We start from the raw sequence: 22,109 nt of genomic DNA on the forward strand, positions 1-22,109 counted from the left end.
AATCCACACGAATCGATATATATGCCTGGACCCCGCAGCTGGAGCCGTCTATGCAAAAGCAGGGTGACGGAATCGGCAAGTTAAGGCCACACTAAAAACTGCGGCTGCAACCAAGGCATTCATCATGATCATCATCAGCCTGACTACATCCACTGTAAAACAAAGGCCTCTTCCATGCCTCTCCAATTAACCCTTAAAAAGGCATTCACCCAACAGTTTCTGCACAAACTGCTCAGCTACAGCAGCTTGATTTGCGATCGGTTGTGGTTCAAGAACGATCTCTCTGCCGTGACTTTGCCCCAGCCCCAGCAGCCGAGAGAGAGAGAGAGAAAAACTTTATTATGGCAAGTGTGTTTAGACCCCCCTTGGGTCCCTGGACCACCGCACGGTCCCACTCTACGTCTGAACGTTCATGTGGTGTTTGTTCATGACGCCGGCACCCCGAAGCACCCCGAAGCACCGCAGCAAGCTGCAATGGCGGGTACAGAGACGAGAGCACCAGCAGCCGATGCTGTTGGTGGAGTTTGCCGACTGAGACAGGGGTGTTCCTGCTAGACAATGGTGTACCATTCACGTTACGATACTCGTGACCGTCTTATGAGTTTTTTTACAATTGAGCTGTCTCGTGAGGTCTATGGATCTCGTCTAGAGATCGTGAATTTCCGCCAGCAGCCGCATCGGGAACATGTTAGGATGCATGGTATAGGCGAGCTAATGGAGTAACCAGGCGCTACCTTCAGCGTTGCTTCCAGAACCATTATCGTGGGGCAAAGAGGAAGAGGTGAAGTTAGTTTCTCACTTTCCGGCGATAGGTTACGATGCCATAAATTTAAAACTCGGCCATATTGCATAGTCTACTACGTCACGACAAGACGCTGAGACCAGTCATCCAATCAAATCCCTCCTCATACGCTCCTTCTAGCGCTATTCAAGTTCTTTACCGTGAGCATTGATCCCAGAACGCGTTGGGTATTTCTCACAGCAATTTATAAATTTATTCTTGTTGAGAAGTGTGTGCCTCGCCGTCACACTATTAGTATTGTTCCTGTCAACACATATACACTCCCTGTAGTCAGTATTTGTTGTTTGGTAACCACAGTAACTCCGTTTTCCAAGATTTCCATGCAAATGCCGGGCAGTTCTTTGAAGACAAGAAACTGCCGGTGATTGTTTGCGTCGGTTTAGCGTCCTTCACGACCAGTTATATCGCTTGAGACTGTGCGTCAGCTGTGCACGTTTGAGTCTCTAGTTAGTTTTTCTACTTCTACTTTTGAACCAAATTGAAATCATTAAAAAAAAAAAAACACTCTCCCTCGAACATTGCGCTTTCGTCCAGATGATAGAACTGAAGGGAATAGCTCAACAGAGTAAATTGCTGGGCTAGTTGGTTCATAATTCGCAACGGTAGAACCAGCGAAACCGACGCCGGAGAAGAACAAGGAGGCACACACACAACACCGCTGGCCTTGCAATTGATTTTTTTATTCCGCATCAACTTGCCTCATTTTCTCGGAATAAATCAGTTGTAAGCCCAGCTGTGTTGTGTGCGTGCTTCCTTGTTCTTGTCCTGCGTCTGTTTTGCTGGTTCCGCCTTATAGCTATGCGTTGGATGAGGTCAGTTCAGGGTCTCTTTAGTCGTGTACTATATCATGGCCGCATTATTTCTACACCCCTTTTTAGAGAAAAGTGAGTGAGTGAGTGAGTGAGTGAGTGAGTGAGTGAGTGAGTGAGTGAGTGAGTGAGTGAGTGAGTGAGTGAGTGAGTGAGTGAGTGAGTGAGTGAGTGAGTGAGTGAGTGAGTGAGTGAGTGAGTGAGTGAGTGAGTGAGTGAGTGAGTGAGTGAGGGAGGGTGTCGCACCACCCTCACCAATAATTCTCGCGCTGCTAGCACCAAGTTCCTCTTTTTTGTCAACGCTTCATCACACTGCTAAACTACAGAATTGCTGTTGTTGTAAAAAACTTTATCCAAACTGTGACCCGACATTGAAATCACCTCAACAACTTGTCGGTGCATTTGCTGTGAAGTTCTTCAACGTCGTTCTCAGAGTGAAGGGCGTTGAGGCAAGGAGAAACACGCAGGCAGTTACTCGCGTCTGGACTCATGGCAAGGGTGATTTGGGAAAAGTTTGACGCGAAAAACATCGAACGGTACACAGTGTAGCAAAATAACTTATCCGAGACTAATCGTTATAGGCAACGGGCAGTCGTCAGGAGCCGCCACGATCGCTGAACAACCAGCGCCATCTAGCGGGCAGGCGGGGAACATATCGCAGGATTGCTCCGCCGTAGCAGACGGCATGGCAGCCTTGCGCGAGGCTGGTAGAATGGCGGTGGAAAGCGTGCCGATGGTTATATCGGCGGCCTTTCGCGATTTGGACGATTTGAATTCCTTCTTCCGAGGAGCGAACTTGAAAAAGGGCAAGCTTTTGCTTGAAGCCGGTCACGTGCACAACGTGAAAGAGCTCGTGCTTTCAAGCGGCTCCGAAATAAGGGGGAAATGCATGGCGCAGACCCCTGCTACACGGGCGTTTCGAATGCCTTCCAACCGAATGTCATTCGACTCGACTGCCGAGCTAAAGCTGCTACACGAAGTTTTCCAACGGCATTCGGTTCAGATGACATTCGAGTCGACGGAGCTCCGCGGAGACATTCCAGATTTTTGCCTTCGAAACGCGAGCACAGCCCGAAGCGACCGAAGCCGTCGCTGCCGCCGTCGCTTAGCCCCGCCCACAGCCGCGCGACTGCTTTCGGCTCTGTGGCTGTTCATTTCGATACCCGCTACTCGCTTTTTTCTGCTGTTTGTTTAGCAAATAGTTCATGTTCCGTCTAAGTGAGTGCTTGCAGATAATAGTACACCAACGAACATTTACCGCGTGTGCATGAAATTTCCCCAGGAGTGCGCTGATGAGGACGACTGTACTCATGCTGCTGTTTACATCGCTACGTATGAACAGCTTGTACTGGTTTGCAAAACATAAAACGAAATATGCGCTTTAGTTCTATTAAATAATCTCCTCTCTTCTGTACCGGTTGTACCCGTGCCTGTTTACGCAGTGCGACAATCTGTGGGAAGCGCCGACACGATCGCTCGCCTGAGAAACACTTGACAGCCGGGTTGTTGACATCGCGTAGGAACGGCGCTTCTCGCTAATTTTCCCGGCTTCCTCCGACATGCCCCGTACTTTATTTTAAACTACTTTATCCAGAAGCATGTTTGGTGACCGTTCGCGTTAACTGAAATGGCTTAACTTGATACCCACAAGCTAGCGACGGCGACGACTGCTGCTGGCCGTAAAGCACTGCTCGGCAGCCCGAGTCACACCGCCGCTTCCCGTTCATCGTATGCTCGTCCTGCGATGTAAGCAATAGTTGCTTTCATGTCACTCTTGTCAAAACTACACTCGTTGACCATTTGCATTCGCTAAAACTTGTGAATTCGTTCTTCACAATCACCGATCCAACCCTGCGGGCTCGCCAGTCGTCGCTGAAGGGAACGGAGTCGTCGTCGACTGAAATTGATTTGGCAAGTGGTTGTCGCTAGTGAGTGTCCATGTGTGCACATGTGAAATATAGGCGCTCGTTTCGTTTATTTCCAATCCGCATAATGTATAAGCGCGCATGTATTCGCACCGTCACCTTAGCGCGTTTTCGCTCAGCCGCCGAACTCCCGAGGGCATGAAAGCTGACCGTCCGCTGATCGGACTAGTCGGTGTCGTTTAGCCAAAAAACTTGTGCCACTACAATAATATTATAATAAACTAGATAGTTCGCTATAATCACATGCTGCTGTTCACCGTGATAGTGCCGTTGTCGGACTAGCGTGACCGTAGTCGTCGTTGTACACTGAAAACGAGCTGAGAATTTCGAATGCGTTTGGAAAGTGCCGTGTAGCACCGCGGGAGTCCGTCGAGTTCGAATTCCATTCCAAGTCTCGACTGCCATTCGACTCAGATGTCATTCGAAAGTACCCGTGTAGAACAGGTATAATCAACGCGCCGCCGAAGAGCGTGGAGATCTCGAGGTAAGCTACGTCTGTTCATCGCTTGTATTTTTCTGGCTCGCATCTCTCATTGTTATTTCAGATTGACAACAGCAGGAGAATCATTCGTATTTGACCCCGGCATTCTTCGCAAAAAGAGTACGCAGCCCAGCCGCGGCGATCAGATGGCATACGGAGCTGACTGCCAATGCGTGCGACGGCGAGCGTATCCTGTCTTCGCTGCGCTGCTCGCCGCGAGAGGCGCCTCCGTCGGCGCCGGAGTTACGTTCGCCCGTTGCCTATACCCCGAGAGAACTGACAGCTCTTTCGTTCCAGAGCGTTCTAACTAAACTCAACTGTTATGGGCGAAGCGTTTTCGTCACCCTCTTTGTCTGAATTATTCACGACGTTGTATATTTCAATCAATCGTGCCTGCCTTGAATATCTAGATGCTACAAGACTCAACTTCGTGGGCATTTTTTCTCGGATATGCTTTAAAAGACTAAAACTGAAGTGCTCTGCACGTGCATTTCTTTGAAAGCTCCGCATAATACTTTGTACGACGATGCGTCCTATATAGCAAGGAGCAGAGGTTACACATGGATGACGCTTTGAGAAAGAGAAACATTACGTCATGCTCGAGACCGTCCTTGAAGCCAGTGTATACACTCGCTTTCTGCAAGAGTCCCACCGGGATGTATAAAGAGAACCAATAGCAACGCTGGATACGCTGCGCCGTAGTCTATAACATCCATTAGGGGCGCAGCGAATTCATCTTTCTTTTTTGGTTGGCTGGCTCTTTTCAGTGATGCATCTGCAACAGAAGGTGAAGGGGAAGGAGTAAGGCACCTATGCTGCGAGTTTTTCTATCCATCCCCCTCCTCAACGGTAAAAAAACCCTAGCGCATAGAGAAATCTGAGAACAAAAAGAAATACCAAACTTCGGATATAGGGTAAGCGCAGGCAAGGCAGCGCCAAAGCCTAGAGGGCTTCACTCCGAGCTCGAAGTTCTATCCTGAAATAACTGAACCAGGAGGAAAACAAATCTGCTCTCCGGCTTACCGTCCTGTCTGCCTGCGGGTGGCTGTTTGTGCCTTGGAACGCTCTGCGCGTAATTACAGCAAGGAAGGCCATCGAGCCGTGCACTACTCGAGCGAGGACACGTACAGATGCCGCATTCGCTAAGAATGAGAACGACGCTCTGTCGCCAAAGAAGGATTTCTGCTGACTGTTGGGATTGATCAGAAGGTAGTGTGCCAGATGCGCCAAAAGCATGACACAGAACTCTGGACCATGCGCTTGAAGGTGTTCATGTCTGGAACTGAAAACTGAAAGTACATGCTTTTTTTTTTGGTGATTTTCAGAGCCTAGAGGGGTGCCTCAGTCGATCCAATATGGGGGCGCGGCAGACTACTCCGAGGCCAGCATATGTGGAGTCTCTCATGCTTTATAATTTCGCAATAAGCTAGAGTTTGTTCACCAATGGAAGCGAAATAGTATGAGTCAAACAGTCTCTGCTCTTGGTGGTGTAAAGAAATAAGTAAAAAGCAATGAAAAAAATCGCTGCGTGGCGTTGGAAAACAGCTCTTGTGAAGGTGGAGAGGTAGACGGGGGTTGCTCGCAGTCAGCAGAACTTCAAATCATTGACATCGATGGGGAAGAATTTCGTACAGCGCGTGAATGACAAAGCTTGCAGATGAGCTGAGCAACTGCCAGGAATCGTCAATTTGGCGTGCTTGTTCCCACAAAAGCAGCAACAAAAGTTTGTCACTCATTTTCGCTTGGGTTTTAACTGATGGCTGTTCCGTCTGAGTATCCGTGAACCCCTCGAGCTACGGGACAAACGACGTGCTTCCACGCTCTGATCTTTCTTAGCTTAGTTCGCGTTGCCGCATCAGCGTGGCGTCGATTTCCTGAAAATCACGCATATACACGCACAGGGACCCTTGCGTGCTCATGCACGCATTACGCCTGCCCACGTTCCAATTTTAAGGCGGAAGCCTTTAATGCCTCATCGTTGTAAGCAGGAGTTGTCGACAGAAAATGTCACGCTTTTCAATTGGTCGAAACGCTCGTGACGTCACAGTGCGCGAATTTCAAATGGGGCCAATTGTACTTTGGCTAGTAACCATGCAACCAATCAAAGGGATCGTATAGTGATGCTCTAAGTGGGACTGAGTTTAGTTAATTGCTTAATTAATCAATTAGCCTAATTAAGATAGAGGAGAATGAAGAGGTCAGAAGAACGAGGAAAAGAAAAGAAGGACGCGCGTCGCAGCGACAACAGCGTCCGCGGAAGGTGACGCTGCTGAAAAAAACAGATAATAGTACGAAGCCGCGTTCGCTCCACCACCACGCACTTCCCCACTCAGTTCGACGTTGCTCGTTTCATATACGTTGTGTCGAACATCCTAGACAGTTCCAACATTTGACAGGTGAATGACAGAACACGATGGATAGAAATACAATAATATAAATATGAAATAGCCTAATTAACCTTTCTAGTTAGACCGCATAAATCAATAAAACCGAGAACGAAATTGGTCGAGTTGGGGAATCGAACCAGGGTCTCCGGAGTGCGATACGAGCACGCTAGCCACTCCGTAATGCCAGCTGAATGGTTTGGAATGAACAAAGGCGCGTTTAGCTAATACGGCGTCTTCGTTCACTCCCATCTTCCCCCTTTCCCTTACGGCGAGGTGCAGGTGTCCACCCAGATATGCGAGAGAGATACATTTCCTTTCCTCAAAAAATAAATTTACCGTCCAGCAAGGCGTGCAGCCGAATTGGCGATGGCGTTCTGTGGACTCCCTGGCAGCGTTGCAAGACGCTGTCGCGTTCCACTCTTACAGGCGAAACTTAACATGTTAACCACACATCAGTAACACACGCAGACAGCCAATGTACCCGTCATTCGCTGGCAGCACTTGAATCATCATTCACAACCACATTCGTGGCAGAATGCTGTACTCAGGCTTTCGCCTTGCACCACTTTAGTCGCCAAAGTGACTCCTAATTTTGTGTCCTCGCTAATTAATTCAAGACAGAGACTGTCTATGTTTTTGAACCATCGTTAGTCGTTCAGCGTATGTGATTCCTCTGTTCCCTAGTGCGTAGCACGAGCAATTTGCAATAAGTCCCTAGTCGTCTGGCATCTCTTAAATCGGACTCCCCACCCTAGCGCTCATCCCTATAGTAAATGTGCTGTAAAAAGGCTCAGTTCTCAAGAGCTTATAGTTTTTGTTCATTCTCCGCAGCAGAATGAAAGCAATCTGCCGAAATCCTCACCAAATTTGTTAAATATGTGCAGGATTAATCAATTTACTTTCAAATCTTCACTGGGAGAAAAAGAGTTGGAACGGAGGGGAGAAACAATGGCGACTTTTCTCCGTGATTAGGGGCAAGAAGTCTAGTTTTCTTCGCGCCCACTGGCTGGCGTGAAATCAGGGGCTCCAAGCCGATTTTTCTCATGAAATTCAATCTTCAGAGTAGCCTTACTTTATTCAATTGCTTACCCCAGGCCCGGCTAACTTCGAAGTAGTTTTCTGCATACGGCCACAGGCGCGTGCATCGTATCCCTCAGCTGTTTACAAATGAACCTGCAACATGGAGAATCATTGAAACAAGGAAATTCCAAAGAACAAGGGCCTCAGCCCTGCCGCGCCGTTATGAAAGAAGGTATAACTTAAACCTGAGCCTTCAAGAAACCACGGCCACGAAGGAGCAATAACATTATGATCACGTTTAACAGGCTAGGACAGCATATGTATTAGCGGCACCGAAATGATCAACAATTCGAAGTAAAAACGATGGTATTAAAATGTGTTTGAGAGGGCCGTCGTGGTTGTACGGATGTTTAAAGACATTTTTACTTAACATGCACGTGAGTCCAGCCTGTACCTTTGCACATTTCGTAGACGCCTATACGCCAGGCCATTAGCCAAAAACCATAAAATCTAGATAGCCGATTGACTTGAAATTTACTTTCTAGCAGAACAATATGTCTAGAGACTCTTTAAGCGATATGCAAACCTTCCGCATTCTGACTTTCCTTTTCTGTCGTTCATAACCGCAAAACTACAAGCTTTCCGACAAGCGCCTTTCTGGGCTTCACTCCAGAATATAAGGTTTCCGTTTTGACTTATAGTGAAGTGCCGCGCGCACCCTTTACTGCCTTCTCGCAGTGCATTCTGGACAGGCGGCACACCTGGAAAACGCGCAGTGCGTACCGTGGGGCTTTCCTTTGCAAAATCAAATTACGCTGCCGCTAATGAATATGGATGGTCGCAAGCGTTCCAGCCTGGCCCATCCGCTTTGCACAATACCCCCCTGCATCCCTTTCATACCCCCCCCCCCCCCTTCCTCACCATTTTTCTCTTCTAGTTCGTTGCCGGAAACACTTTTGCGAATGAACTACATCAAAGAGTTGCTGATTAAAGAAAACACATGTTTGAGAACATGCGGGTTGGAGTTGCACTTTTTTTGCTCACACAGATATCAAATTTCTTCTTCCCTGCTTCGGCTGGCACCGTAATTGGAACACTTTTTTCTTCGACGCGGCGGAAGATTAAAGTTTCCCAAAGTTGCAGGACACCGTTAAATTCGGGCGTCTCATTTGCTTGCTTCCGTTACCAAACGACTGCAACTTTATTGGACATTTCCTCCAGCAGGAGTTCGTTTAGCGGAGCTGTTATTGCAGCGCTCTTCCTCAAAAAAAAATATTATCACGGCCAGGGCTGGGCAAGATACTTCAAAATATTATCTTCGATATGATACTCGATACCTTTGAAAATTGTATCTCCGATACCGATACAAGATACAGAACCGAAATCGATTTTCGATACAGATACTCGATACTGTATCGTCGATACTTCGATACATCACTAAAATATCAAATATAATACAGGTTATATTACGACTAACGAAGTTTACGTAACTGAAATCACTGTCTAATAATGCCGGTAATATAATTGGAGAACTTAGGAAATGTACGAGTGGTTTCTGTAAACTTTAATGTATTTCTATACAGCACTTTTCCTGAAAGGACTTATAAACGAATCCGACCGCATGGATCTGTTGAAGCTCCGCTGTCTGCGCAGTTGGCCTTGTTAGAACTTTAATTTAGACTAAAGCCATATATATGTTGAAGCGATCGCTTCCGTAAGCAGCCTAGCGAAAAATCATTAACCCAAAGTTCCTCATACGAACCAATCTGTGAGCACTTGGCTATATGAATAAACCTGAAACATTTTCTGTTTTCGGTTCGATACTATAGAGTATTACCCGATGGCCTGTGCCTCTCATCAAACTAAATGATGGAAGCTCCGTGCGCTTGGGAACCGAACAGTTAGTTTGCCAGTACTGCGATAACAAACTTCTGAAGCTGTAAACTATTCTTGAAAGCTAGAATGAAAACAACAACAAGTAAAATAGCGGAACGTTTTTATTAGGCAAAAAGTATTCGTTACGTTTACTTGAAGGTCTTAAGTAACAACATTTTATCGAACCGCCGGTCCGAAAGAGCCCTGCGATGTAGGCGCACTATGAGAGAGGCAAATGAAAAAAGGCTCTCTACAGGAGCAGACGAGCACGTCGCAGTATTATACTTGACGAAGGCGCCTCTTATCAGTGGATAAGAATGAAGAATAGCCACATCAATTCGAGGATCTTGTAAATAATTGAGAAACTGAACCTTAACTAACGCCTCCTGAGAGCTACGGCTGGTTATACCGCTTGTCTCTTCAATTGAAAAGAATGTGTCAGCTGACGCATTTGATGCTGCTGTCGCCGATGATCCCACTTCCTCGCATGCGGAAGAATGCGCGGCTTGTGCTGTGCTGACATAGTCGACAACAGCTGCTTCTGTAGGCTCCTGAGCATGACGGCGGAAGTCTTCCATTTCTGCTGGCAACCACTACAACTTGAAAACGGGTGTAGAACAGCAGCAACTGTTGCCTCTGTTGCACTCGGTTTCATCTTCAAAAGGTGGTCGAACCTGCGGGTGAATCCATTGCTAACAGCATCCAAAAGAGGCTTGCAATAAACATAGTCTGCAGCAGCTTTCTCGTGAAGCTTTGATTCCACTTGAAGAAGAGTTGGGAGCAGTTCTCCGAAGAAGCAGTCAGCTTCAGCTTAGAGGCGTGTCAAAGCAGAGGCGATGGGCTGCAAAACATCGCACTACTAAGCAGAAAGGTGAAGTCCCTTTCTTGGAATACTTGCAGCTTGAGAGTGTTGCATAAGTCTTAAAGCTGAAAAGAAGCATGAAAAGAATAGCGACCTCATCTGCCTAAAACAAAATTTCAGACAACGTAATTTGACGTAATTTTATCGTTTCTTTTTTCGCTTAGCCGAAATGTCGAGCGCCTAGTTTCATCCCGTAAGTGACAGTCAAAATCTCAAATATTAAAACGTTAAAAACAGTAAAGCTATGAAAGTTTACGTACCTTAAGTTGAAGATTGAAATTCGAAGTCGAGGAGTAGGCACCGCTGATTGTTGTTTTACAAAATGAGCACATGGCCTTGACTTTGTTCTCATCAGATGGCGTGACAGTGAAATATTTTCCATCCAAGATGGCACACCGAAGTTCGTCAGTCATAGCTGCTGGTTATCCGCGCGTAACGCGGCGAGGGCTACTGGCGTATAACGCAAAATAGGAACACGTGCGAGCAGTCGCACTGAAATGGGACGGCGGACAGTCGGACGGCGCAGAAACGCCGATCCAGAAGTGGTAGCTTGGGAGTTCGCTAAAAAGCAGTGAAGGTGCTGCTACCCGTCTAGTACTACTTCCTGAGCAAGGGCTTTTACAGCTTTTTTCTTTTGTATCGAGTATCGTAAAATGCACGATACACTAAATATGTATTTTCGATACCGATACTCCGATACTCTAGTTTTCAGCACGCGATACCTAATACCGATACACAAAATGTATCGAAAGATAGTATCGCAGATACATGTATCTTCGATACTGCCCATGACATTTTAGGGCGGCAATTTGTTTTCGTTAGTCTGGTTGCAATGTGATGACTGCCTAAAGAGGGTTTCCACTCAATGTGCATAAAGTGTCGGGACGAAAATTTTATCGGCTGCTTAGTTAACGGCTTGAGCCTTTATCTCGCGTCCTGCAAACGCCATAAGCTGTTGCCCCGAAGAAGAAAATGCGCGAATCAGTAAGGAATTGATAAGCCAGTAAAACTCGCAGCCTATCTCCAGGGCGAAAAATGTGAAGGCTTGCTGTCGCAACCACAACTCTAACTTTTATTCACACTTACTGCGAGTGCGACATCTTAATGCTTTCGATATGCTGACATAGTTACTTTCATAAATTACTTGCACAAAGCGAGGTCTGCTTCATTTAATTAAAAAAAAAGAATTTCAACAATGCTTTCTATTACAAAGCCTACTGATTTACCGCCGTTTTCGTCGGGTAAAAGGACTACGTTGTCCATTAAAAGGGCACCAATATTAACTGCAACCCTTTTGCGTATAGAAGGAGAACTAGAATACGCTGAAAACATAAGGGCAGTGGATTGGATAAATAAATACGCTTCAGGAACCAACGGCATGAAACTGCCGAGCAAAAACAATGTCACAGTGTCTCTGCCTTCCATATTCTGTTACTTCCTGCGTTCTGGCATCTACATTTTGTGACATGTCGGGGACATTGACTCAACATAATTCAGGATGTCAGAATATTTGAGACATAGTATTACCATGCTGCATGCAATTGATGTATGCGCACAACAGTTTCACGAATTCTATCTCGAAAGCATTATGTCAGGAGCTGAGCCCAACTTTGTGCGCCTTCACGGTTTTTGGAATAGACAATGTCGGCGCAAGATGCGCGAACTGCGTACAGAGCGTGAAAATTTTTTCAAAATATACCTCGAGAGAAAGAAGATTTTTCACAATAGACAACACTAGATTAACGTCAACAGAGCAGAGGTCTCTCTGGTGTGTGCCTGATATTTGCATGCCTAAAAACCCGTAGCCTCTGCATTCGTTAAAGTCACGCATTACATGAAAAGCCCGCTGCACTGCAGCATGACAAAGCAAGCGACCGGTGAGTCTCCACTTTTGCATTAATTTCTAGGTGGACGTGTATAAACGAACCGCGGATCAACAGAAAAGGCGCCGAATTGCTTTACAGTCACCCCCAAAATAGTTAAAAGCAGCTCATCTTTCCTTCTCGGTTTTCTTTCTGTCTTATTAGCATGGCGACAAGAGCGGTAAACTGCATCCATTAAAAACTAGAGCCGTTGAACACGAAGCCATATCTGCATGCAGCGCCAATCTCCCTGCGCCACTTTCCAGAGACGGGTACGCGGAGATCTTGGCATCTACTGACCATTGCTAGAAACAAAAGAGTCGAGAGACTGGAAGCTTATCAATTGTTTCGCATGACAATAAACGCGCCCTACCCGCTTCAAAGGGCACAGCCCAGGACCTTAAAAGGGACGTCATCACTGACACTCTCCAAGCTGCGCTGCGCGACTCACTACGTCCGCGTCCCGACCGCTTTCATCGTCGCCGCTGACTGCGTTAATGAAAAGCGCCGTGACCCTGCGCTGTGCCCTGGTACCAGCTAGCGAAGAGAAAGGGCCGCTTCTTGCCCTCCACTGACCCGAGGGAGCCAACTCTGACAATTGCACGGTCTCTTTCTTTTTGAGGGTTGCGTCCTGCTCCATTCCTTCTTTTCTTTCTTCTTGTTCTTGTTCTTGCTTTTCTTCCGTGTTGTTTACTTTATTTGTCTCCCTCTGTTTACCGTGATTTGTTTTATCTTTATGTGCGGCCGGCAGTATTGGCAGAGCTGTCCCAAAGAGGTCCGAGCGAACACGCTTTCCTATAGGGCTCACGGAGGACAGCACGCGAGGAGCCCTTAACGCGACACTCTTCGCGCCTCCGGCCCTTCCTTGTCTCCCCGTGCGGTCCCTGACGTCCGGGTTGTCTCAGTCGCTAGCTCGCACTGCGTTGCAGCGGAAACATGCCGAGCGAAGATGACTAAACCCAAGCAACATCACAGGCCCACAGTAGATTCATTCATTCATTCTTTTTGTTTCTTGTATACATCAGGAGCATGTAATCAATGACACTTGCATATGACACCAGTTAAATTGCTCGTAGAAAGGGGCGCCATGAATATACTAAAGGTTGATGTGCTTTTCAACTTTGTCAGTCATGTAAAAGAAAAGAAGCCTTGCAGTTGGTTTGCAATGGTATTTCGCTTTTCAGATCCACCCGCAATTGTGCATGCAAATTGGTTGGGAGGTACAGGAGTGGAATTATAACCAAACTGCCCCTTTTGAGAACCTGGCCAATAAATCCGCTACGAGCGCTTACCTCCGCTCCTTCAGCGAAGCTTTATTTTAGAAAAATGAATACTTATACGTGTAACTCTCTAGCAGCATATCCAGTGACTACAAATTCAACATCTCTGCAGCGACTCCAACCAAACTAGACTCACCAATTTATTAATTTTGCCGCGTTGGCTCAGCGGTTATGGTGCTCGGCTGCTGACCCAAAAGACGCGGATTTGATCCCAACTGCGGTGATGGCATTTTGTTGGAGGTGAAATGCTACAGGCCTATGTACTGTGCGCTGTCAGTGCACGTTAGAAAACCCCAGGTGGTCGAAATTATCCCAAGCGTCCCTCACAACCTCAGCCGCTTTGGGATGTCAAAGCCTATCAAGTAACCAAACAATTAATCATTTTCTTGATTTGAGTGGCCAGTCAAGACAAAGTTGCCCCACGGTGAATAACCAGTCAGGCGTGGCATCACTTGACTGTAACTGCAGCACATATTCGGGCTTGAGCGGCTGCGCCTGGCAGGCGTGTACCTGAGGGCGTGATCACAATACAATATTTAGTAGTTCTATTAAATCATTCGGTAATAAAAACCTTTACGGACAAAGACAAAGCGACATTTTTCCTGCGTTGCGTAGAATTAAGGAAAATGTATTGTCAGGTAAGCTATTGAGTATCATTGGCACATTAAATCATCGTGCACGTTATCGGGAAGAGCGTGGACATAGATCAAAACGAACCGATGGTGTGGTTGCAAAGTCGCGCGTAGGTTCATACCCAGTTCAGAAGTATTGCGTCCAAATACAGCCATAGATCTGACCAACTGATAAGAATCGTGCGTTTTCGTAGAAGAAAACCGTTCGCATTGCAGTTGGCTAGCACACCGTGTATTGCTATGAACCAACCGTGCAAACACGTATTCGCTTAAAAGAGTCAGAGAAAATTACTCCTGCTTCTTAGCAGTTTTGCCATAACCGAGCTGTCCAATGGACAACAAAAAGTTTCTGCGCACACTCACAAATATATGAGCAAGGTCTCAAGTGGCCATTTTCAAGCGGCTTTAATATGAGAAAGTCGAGTGTGGCATCATAACCAGTCGCGAGGCTTTTCACAGCACGTTTTTATCACGGTTTTTGAAGAATCCCACCTCTGTGGGAAAATAAGGTCGCCCGCGCGCGCTAAAAGACTCCGCTGCCTTCATTATACAAGGTAGATTACATGGGTTTCCTCGGTGATTGCGCCAAGCCATCTCCGCGTTGCTGTAACTTGACCCATCCAACGTGAACGACCACCAAGGCGCGCCATCGTCTCCGCAGGGACACTCACGGTGTACTGGAACTTCATTCGGGCCGTAAAAAGCGAGACGTCTCCTGCCCACAGCGAGCAAAGGAGGGAGCATCTCCGTTTGGATTAACAGTATGCCAGAGAGTCGGGGCCGACAGTCGCGGTGTGAGGAGGGGTACTTGGTTGTAGCCTGATTAGACAGGCATACTTACTTGTATAAAAAATTATTTGTCGTCAGGCCTTCGTTGTGAAAGTTGTCAGCAGTTATTTATGTGAAAAACGTAGTTTTGTGGTATGTCCGATGTGTAGCAAGCTCTTTCTTTCAAAATTTTCCCATCTCTCGCATCGAGCCGTAAAGATTGCAATAAAAAAGAAACCAATGGGGAACGCTTTGGACGATTGCAAAACATTAACAGCAAAAAAAAAAAAAAGAATATGTAAGCCTGCCGACGGGAGGTCTGCTTGTTGAACTTAGCAAAGCTCAATGAAAAGACAGGGACAAGAAGAAGAAGCACACAGGACAAACGCTTGCCTGTCTGCGGATATATTGATTGTTATAGCGAAATTTTAGATGTATAAAACTAACTGCGTTCATAACCTCTTTCCCGTTCAAACTCCTTTTGTCCAGAATTGTTGGGTATGATTGAGCAAAATGACAAGTGTAATGATCATTGCCATTCGTTGCCCATGACTGTTGGGATGAGGTTCCGATCACATTGTACATAGATATCAATGGTAATATAAGACTACCTGTGCGCACAGCAGGTACTCTCCTTCTTTCTTTGAGAACAAATTAGGACGAAAACTGCCACCTGTTGGAAAAGCCTTCCAGTGTACGCCACAATATATACCGGAACGTCGTCCCTATCCAGAACTCCTCAAGAAGGCGGGACGCCATCTAAACAGCAGAATGACCTGTTCCGAAATAGGCGAATGCATATCTTCACACTTCTTCGCAACCAATAAAGCCCTTCATCTAACCAACGCAGTTGGAGACATCGAATACTCGCACCGAAATAAGACCAGGCGAGTAAAATCATTTATATATAAGAACGCTGGGCCTAACAGGGTCTCTGCTTCTCGCGTGTCTTCGCGACTTCAAAGGGTCCCGTCTCCTGCGCCACTTTTGTCCCATGAGAATTAGGAGAAAGGGAAAAGAAATGGGACCGCAGCCGGCTTGTCAGTTTTATTCCCGGATGGGAAAACGAGCGACACAGAGCGCTGGAGTCCTTAGAAAGGACGACTGATTGATTAGTTTCTTTCGCGCGAGTACTGAACTCATCGCAACCCTCATCACCTTTAGGAGAAGGCGCAAAAAAGGCATAAAGTGGGCACTTGCTCGCGTCATTCACGTGCTCAAATTTTATTTCATTGGAAAAGTATTGTTTATTCTGTTTATCGCCCTCCTTGTGACGTGTTTAGAGCAGTTATATATCTAAGAGCAGTTTTTTACACTTTTCGGTTTGTCGCTAATGCACAATTTTTCCTGGCAGTAGTGAATCCTATTTGCTCCATTAACTGAATGCTCACTCACTGATCCCTAAACCTATCAAACTTACCCATTCTGCGGCCGGTAAACTTGACCTTAAGTGTTATGGTTCTTTTTTTTCGCGAATGCCTCTGACGACGTTAATCCTTTCATGGCAGTGCACGTCGCCGTGGCAAGCAGTATAAAAAAAACGAACCACAGCCCAACCCTACTCGCAAGCCTTGCTGTAAAAGAAACGAAAACTTCTTTCTAAAGGTCAGTCTGACCTCGTCGTACCTAACCAACTAAACGCTTTGTTTGCAGACCTCTATAAACCACTTCAAAATAAAAAAGTAATAAAAAGCGAAAAGCTTCAGCCCGACCCCTAGCCCAACAACGATTGCCTCAGAGTTCTCATTTGGGAGTAAACAGGGGTACGAAGCGTGAGGAGGGGAAAAGTTCCACCATCGGCGCTGCTAAAACTGAGTGGTCTTGCAACGTGCCCGTACCCTGAGCGGTACGGAATTGAGATTACGTGCTCGCCATGCATGAACTGCCTGGGACAATCGGACGGGCAGAAATGAAAAGCCAGACATGGAACGCAGCCTGCTCCACGCTTGCAGCCCACGTGACCCAGGCACTGTAGCTGCCGGACAGGCCAGCGCCAAAACACTTCGTACGGCCTGGGGTACCGGGAACTCTCTTTCAATCCGCCCATCACGTATCCAATCAAGGCACGTGTGTGTGTGTACCAGAACCGGTTGCACGCTAGCGAAGACGGCTACCAATTGCACAAACAATCGGGAACATAGTCATTTCGAAGAGTGAAAAAAACGGCGCTGCCTGTCTTGGCTGGTGTTGGCTGATGCAGTTCGTTACTATCCACATCCGTACGCTGGACTGCAGACGTCCGGTATGCCCTTAGTTAGCGGCAACGTGCAGTCGGTTAGGTTGCTTTTGTTTTTTTTTTTTTTTTCAAGGCACAGAAAGCTGAGTGGTACAGAAAGCTGAGAAAGCTTTTCCTGAGAACGCCGCATGGCTACTGCGGTTTTTTGGCTCCGGTGAGACTTCATTGCTATAGCATAATGAAGACCACTCTAAAACCAGAAACACGCAATTTCGTTTACGGCCGCAGCGGTATAAATATCTTACTAATCCTAACGAGAAAAATTCTTCCGCTCTGCTATGACGATGGTGCTCTTTAACGCTGTTCTTGTAGCTTTGATGGAATCAGTATTGCAATGCCACAGCGCGTTGTTGCAAGTAAAAATAAAACTAAATTCGTGCCTCTAAAAGCGCAACCACCGCATTTCGCGCTATTTAACTCCAGCTCCGCTTTTCTCGCTTATATTCCTTTTTTATTTTTCTTTACAGACGCCCCTCCCGCAGAATCTATATATACGGCCATCAGTCGGAGCCGTAACGACCGGAATTGACTCCGGAAATAGCTGCGGCAGGATCATTTCAACGGAGGAAGAGCTTATCTCTATTTGCTGGTGCGCCTTCTTTTCTGGGGTCTCAAACCCGTCTTATACATTTCCCCTAGCCGCCTGTTCGCGCGTTCGCACAGATGGATAGATCTAGAGAGACAGATTGATACCAGTTACAAAACGCGGTAGTCGCCTGAGGATGCCTCGCCCCTTCTTCTTCTCCGCGGGCGTAGCACCATCCTTATGTCTTTCTTACGTCGTCGTCCCGCCGACGTCGTCTCTACTTCTGGCTTGGCTCGTATACTGCGCTGCGCTGCGCGAAGCAGGTCGTAATGGTGGGAAGGGGCAGAAGGGAAGGGTCGTAATTCCGCTGGCAGCAGCCGCCTCTCGCGCTGATTTGTTTGTTGCTGCCTCGCCTAGCACTTCGGCACGCTCGTTCTTTTTCTTGATCCCCGGTCGTTTTAGTGTGCAACTCTAGGCCGTTCTTTTTCACTTTTATGTGTTCTGTTTACCATTCTTACTGATGTCCATACGGACGTACGCACGAGCATATGGTTCTCGGCTGTGAACGTGGCGACGCTACGTGACAAAGTCGTATAACAGGAAGTGTTTTCCAACGGCCAACGATTCGAGGGGTGTTTACGAGCTCCTGCACTCGTTATTCGGGCGCTTCTTCTTCCTCTTTTGTGTTAGCGCCTGTGTGTAAAAAGGGTGCCGAGAAGAAGGAATTGCTGCATGTCGGTTGGTGTTAGGGAAAAGAAGATATTTTTTGGCCCCTCCTCTGAAAAGATACAGCATTCGTGTGGTACTCGGACCACTCAATCGGAATTCGGCCTCCTACTTTTTTGTTCAGATATTTTCTTAGACGGCTTTTACCGTGATGACTATCTAATCAGCGCAGAGAACTTCGACGCCAAAAAGTGCCTAACCTCCACTCTTACGGAAACGCTGACTATTTTCGTGCCCTGTCTTTGTGAAATGAAGATCTGAATAAGTAGGTGCTCAGGAAATGACCCGGTTTTAAGCTACCCAATACGCACTAATATGAACTTAACGTTACTTGATGTGTCCTTAATGTGAAAAATCACCTTCAGTATAAAAATCGAATCACACAGAGGGGAGGAGAGTTGCTACTTTTACAGTTGGACAGTTTTTTTTTACCCAGACCGCTTTCTTTTTCTCTCTGTTCCCCGGTTTACGCATGCAACTTGCTTCTCTTGCTTGCTGATCCGCATACACTGTGGTCCTAATTCTTGCAACCACAACTGTAAGGACACCGTTCGGCAAAATAATTTACTCGTCGATGGCATCGTCCGCGCTCTGCACCTCTCCCGCCTCCTTTCAGCAAACAGTACAATTTACCCTCTGCGCTGATGCGAGTGTAGCTGCATAAGGTAGCAGCAGACATTTAGTACGTGTTACGAGGAGTTACTAAACACTCCGACTGACACCAGCGGTTCGCAGCAGCCCGGCTGTCGTTCACAATTGAATTTACCGCAAGGATAAACGACCGGTTAATTCTCACTGCGGACCTTTTCAATTCGCTGCGCCCTCCACTAGACGTTGCAGAAGCAAACAAGAAAGTACTTCGAGAGCCACAAACAAGAAATTACAATACCTCTATAACAAAGGCATTGCTAGAGCGTTGGACTGAGTCGCGCTTTAAAAAAACGCAATTTGTGCTGGGTAACTTTAAAGTTGCAAGGCCAAGCATGACTCGTGAACGTCAACCGTATGCAAGATTTTTGTGTAAGCATGTTTGTGCGGGCACAGGTAACCTCCAGGGGTACCACCGTGTTAGCTTCCGGAGGCGCTCCGTTCGATGCCGCACAGGAAAAGCAGCAGACAGCAGAAAACCTATTGGATAATACAGGTGCTTTGGAGCACCGTATGTCCATATTTCTAGTTTGAATTTCGCCAATAAAGTATGCAGTCCCACAAAAATATCTGTAGAATACCATATTTTTACTCAGCGGCAATGGCACTCGGCCAAAGCAGTACGCATATGTACCGCATTGAAGAAGGCAAACGTGTTTTTATTTTGACGAACTTGTGCCCTCTATACAAACTGAGTGCATAAGGGCGCCGAGAGCAGCAGCTGCGCTCATGAAGACCCGAATGCCCGCCGCTATGGGCCGTGCTTAATGGAATGTGAGGAAGAGCTTCAGAGATAAGGCGCCTAAGAAGCCGGCAACGATCTTTACCATCATAGGAACAGTTGCGTGTGGCTACAATCAAAGAAACCTGGCTGCCTCTACTTTGACAAACAGAGCGATAACGCCACGGGCCAGCGATGATAAACAAAAAACATGACAAAATAAACATTACAATTCTTTGGAGTGGCGTACTGTATGCTGTCTACGATTCTCATCATGTTTATCAGAGTAGCGATCTTTGTTCTCTGGTGAGTGCTGTTTGCGAAGAAATAAATATTCGGTAGAGTTATGGCCATGCTCTAAGTTACATGCGATTCCTTTCTCCGTGAATGTTTGGCTCCGCGTCGGTACTCGCACAAGCCAGCTAGTTTGGTGTTTCGTTGCCAAAGAATCCACATTGCGCAGGATTTCAATAACTGACGCTGTGCTTGCAGAATATTTTAGCAGGCATGAGGAGGGCAAGGACATATTTCACTCTTTGTAGATTCTGTGGGTTCCTATAGGAAGCCGCAAGTATGGTGAGAGGTGGTCTGTCTTTGTCTAGTGATAGGAGCTGGGTATGATTAGATGCTACTCCAGCGGCAATAATTGCACCTTTACTTGACGCTACTACCCTACCTGTCAAATATCCTAGTTCATGACTGGTGCATAAGTGTGATGATCACGGCGAATTTTTACGGCGCAAGGAAATCTGGGGCCAAAGAGCGCAATGGCACAAGGCATTTTCGTTTGCTCAAGATGGGGTCAAAGACCCATTTCCCAAGCATATCAGCCTGAATAAGCCGAACACCAGGCCAGGGGAAGTATTGCACCCATTTTATCCCCGATGGGTACCCGGCGGCAAGGGGGATCGAACTCCGCACCCCTCGCATGCGAGGCGGACGCTCATCCACTAGGCCATCGCTGAGGTAGGTGTATGTCTCCCGTACCTAGGTAGTAATGGCGACCCGAATCCCTCGACAACCCACGCGCTTCACTGTCAGCACATCTTAGCCTTCTTCATTGACGCGGCCGCGAAGAGAGCGTCAAGGATTTCACAACTTGATCGCACCCTTGGCTGCATATTCTGTTAGGAACACTTCATAGCGTGCATCACTGTGTGGAATGTAGGTTGTAAAGAAAGGGAACATTTCGCCCGACACCGTTACGAAGAGAGAGTTGTTTTCCGAGCTCAGCTTCATGCCGGCACGAAGTTTTATCGAGCGCAACGTATTTCACTGCGTAGCGGAGTCTGCGTCTTTGACGCGCTCGTAACGCGAGGAAAGGACATGTATGCACGGTTCCAGCTTAGCATTTGCATCTGCTCAAGTTCTGAGAGCCTGGGTTGGTAGACCGCGAATGCACAACAGGCTCGCTCGACCGTGGACACGTTCGAGCGGCGCCAAAACGCGAAATGATGCCCTCCCACCGAGACGGCGGCTAGAGTGTGTGCTCAACTGGAGGTGGAAGGATCGCAAGCGGAAGTTGCGCAAAGCCGTAACCGCGGTGCATTCGATTTACTTCTGCCGTGTGGTCGTTCGTCTTAAGCCGTAAAGCATCCCACCGCCGCCGCTCACTCAAGCGTCCGCGAGTTTTCGGAATCCCCAACGACTCTCTCGAGAGCAACACTTAAGATGCAACCGGGCGCACGCTTACGCGCCAGTTTTTCCTGATCACAGGCACGCAGATCGTGAAATCCCGCCGTCGAAAGCAGATGGCAGGGAAATGGCATCGAGCGTTTCGATATTTTGAGAGGGCTTATTTTGTTTTGCTAGCATGCTCGGCTTATATCTGAGTTTAAGGCACGCCGGTGACGACTCGGATTGCCTCGATTTATTTTATTTTTATTGTTCGCTTTCCTTTCTGAGCGTAAATGAAAAATCACGAGGGTACTCACGTCTACGGGGGAATACTTTACTGCGCTGAGAAGCCCTAAGGAGTTGAACGCGCGGCACAGAATCTTTCGCCTCGCGTTCCTCGCCAACCCAAATTTATTTCACGTTTTCTTTCCGCTCGCGATCTGCTCACATTCGACGCCGGGAAGCCGCAACTCTGCAGGCTCACGTGAAAGCGTTTCGAGACAAAAGCCGCATTCAATCGGTTGTGACGGATACAGTCGCATGGTGACGCGAAGCGGCTGTAAACGCCGTGCGGTATTGTGCCGCTTGAGAAACAAGCAGACGTGAAGCTAGGTTTCTATGTGTCCTTAGGACACACTTTCCGTAATGCATATGCGTAAGACATTGGAAAGTTTTAGCGCAGCGCTGTTGCATATCGCCACCATCAGCCGCTAGTGATGAGCAAACGCCAAGTGCCCCATGGCGCCAAGTGTCCCAAGAGGTGACCCACACTTGGTCACCTGGTCACCTTGCGCAACCACTGTTGGCGGCTGGCAGTGGCGCTTTATACGGCGGGGGTCGTACGGTTGCGCTACGCCAATAGTTTCTATTATACCACTGGCCCGGCATTTGGAGTGCACAGTGCACACACAGTATATATTAGCCCTTCCCAT

The 22,109-nt window shown here is 47.3% G+C and overlaps 1 pseudogene; it reads right to left on the bottom strand.

Moving 5' to 3' along the window:
• Positions 1 to 9,448: 9,448 nt before the first annotated feature.
• On the bottom strand, positions 9,449 to 12,663 carry LOC149364038 (uncharacterized; annotated as a pseudogene).
• Positions 12,664 to 22,109: the final 9,446 nt, after the last annotated feature.

The sequence above is a fragment of the Amblyomma mixtum genome, chromosome 2 (genome assembly GCF_055824585.1).
Source record: "Amblyomma mixtum isolate Tamu chromosome 2, ASM5582458v1, whole genome shotgun sequence".
NCBI classification, from domain to species: domain Eukaryota; kingdom Metazoa; phylum Arthropoda; class Arachnida; order Ixodida; family Ixodidae; genus Amblyomma; species Amblyomma mixtum.